A 2,805-nucleotide genomic window follows, 5' to 3' on the forward strand; every position below is an offset into this window, starting at 1 on the left:
GTTTTTTTCGGCTAAAAACGCCTTACTAAACATGGTTGTTTTTTTTTCGGCTAAAAACGCCTTACTATACATGGTCGTTTTTTTCGGCTAAAACGGCTAAAAACGCCTTACTATACATGGTCATTTTTTTCGGCTAAAAACGCCTTACTATACATGGTCGTTTTTTTCGGCTAAAAACGCCTTACTATACATGGTCGTTTTTTTCGGCTAAAAACGCCTAAAAACGCCTTACTATACATGGTCGTTTTTTTCGTCCAAAAACGGCTTACTATACACGGTCATTTTTTTCGGCTAAAAACGCCTTACTATATACATGGTCGTTTTTTTTCCGGCTAAAAACGCCTTACTATACATGGTCGTTTCTTTTCAGCTAAAAATGGCTAAAAACGCCTGACTATACATGGTCGTTTTTTTCGGCTAAAAATGCCTTACTATACATGGTCGTTTTTTTCAGTCAAAAACGCCTTACTATACATGGTCGTTTTTTTCGGCTAAAAACGCCTTACTATATACATGGTCGTTTTTTTCGGTCAAAAACGCCTTACTATACATGGTCGTTTTTTTCGGCTAAAAACACCTTACTAAACATGGTCCTTTTTTTCGGCTAAAAACGCCTTACTATATATGGTCGTTTTTTTTGCTCAAAAACGCCTTACTATACATGGTGTTTTTTTTTCGTCCAAAAACGCCTTACTATACACGGTCATTTTTTTCGGCTAAAAACGCCTTACTATACATGGTCGTTTTTTTCGGCTAAAAACACCTGACTATTCATGGTCGTTTTTTTCCGCTAAAAATTTCGTCCAAAAACGCCTTACTATACATGGTAGTTTTTTTTGGGCTAAAAACGCCTTACTATACATGGTGGTTTTTTTCGGCTAAAAATGCGTTACTGTATATAAATGGTCGTTTTTTTCGGCTAAAAACGCCTTACTAAACATGGTTGTTTTTTTTTCGGCTAAAAACGCCTTACTATACATGGTCGTTTTTTTCGGCTAAAACGGCTAAAAACGCCTTACTATACATGGTCATTTTTTTCGGCTAAAAACGCCTTACTATACATGGTCGTTTTTTTTCGCTCAAAAACGCCTTACTATACATGGTCGTTTTTTTCGTCCAAAAACTTCTTACTATACACGGTCGTATTTTTCGGCTAAAAATTTCGTACAAAAACGCCTTACTATACATGGTCGTTTTTATTGGCTAAAAACACCTGACTATACATAGTCGTTTTTTTCGGCTAAAAATTTCGTCCAAAAACGCCTTACTATACATGGTCGTTTTTTTTCGGCTAAAAACGCCTTACTATACATGGTCGTTTTTTTCGGCTAAAAACGGCTAAAAACGCCATGTACAACCATGGTCGTTTTTTTGGGCTAAAATAGCCTTACTATACATGGTCGTTTTTTTCGGCTAAAAACACCTTACTATACATGGTGGTTTTTTTCAGTCAAAAACGCCTTACTATACATGGTCGTTTTTTTCGGCTAAAAACACCTTACTAAACATGGTCATTTTTTTCGGCTAAAAACGCCTTACTATACATGGTCGTTTTTTTTCGCTCAAAAACGCCTTACTATACATGGTCGTTTTTTTCGTCCAAATACTTCTTACTATACACGGTCGTATTTTTCGGCTAAAAACGCCTTACTATAGATGGTCATTTTTTTCGGCTAAAAATTTCGTCCAAAAACGCCTTACTATACATGGTCGTTTTTTTTCCGGCTAAAAACGCCTTACTATACATGGTCGTTTTTTTTTACATCACTGGTGTCAAACTCATTTCACATGGTGGGCCACATACGGCCTCGGTAGATGTCCAGTGGGCCGGACCATTAAAATGATACCATACTTTGCTATAAACAACCAAAACAACATGTCTTTCCTCTTTTTTGGTATAAAGAAGCACAAGAACATTTGGAAAATGTTGAAATTTAATGAATGTATCTTTTACAAAATATTTCATGAAGCACCTTACATTTCCTTCAACAAATGTGCAATTTACTTTTATCATTCACATATATGCATTGCAACTGATCCCACTGATTGTACAAACTTTAACAAGTAATTGGTATTGATAAATATAGAAATGCACTTTATGATTAAACAAGATTTATAAAGAAAGGAAGTTTTAAACCATTTACACGTGCATATAAAATCTAAATGTAATCCCTGCCTACACTGTACAATCTAAGGAGAGTGCTATTAAATGTGTAAATGTGAGAGTGCTATTGATAGCGTCTGCTGTCATGGGTCTGTCTCAGTGACGGACTGAGCGTTTACAGAACGCTCACAGTGAACGTCACAGATGTTCAATCTAAAACGCGATTCACCTTTCTCTCATCTCCCCTTTCTCTTCGGCATCATCCACAGTGGAGGCAACACCAGCTGTACTCCAACAGGAGGCTCCATTTTTTGGGGAGGCCACTTAAATGAAACAGCCCAAAAGGTTCTGGGATCCACACAACCGGTGCATTAAAGTGACCATGTGATTTTCTTGTACAACGTACGCAGGAGAACGTGATAACTTTCACCATGATTCATATTCAACAGCTTTTAATTATTTTGTAAGCTTTTTTTTTCTTCCAGCCCCAATGTTGGGAAACGAACCTGGCGCTAGAGGGCGCAAGAGGCATACAACTGCAGCATGTGGTTAAGTAACATTGCCATGAAGATGAACTCTGAAAAGAAAAAAAAATTGTCCTCTCGCCTTCACCCCTATGTCTTATGGATCTATGCGTTAGACCGAAGATCCTTTATTGAACCAAGTTTTAATATTTGCATTGCTTCAAAGAGACAACAGAG

Source organism: Hippocampus guttulatus, chromosome 4 (assembly GCF_054856545.1).
Source record: "Hippocampus guttulatus isolate MCC_2025c chromosome 4, RoL_Hgut_1.0, whole genome shotgun sequence".
In the NCBI taxonomy this organism is placed as follows: domain Eukaryota; kingdom Metazoa; phylum Chordata; class Actinopteri; order Syngnathiformes; family Syngnathidae; genus Hippocampus; species Hippocampus guttulatus.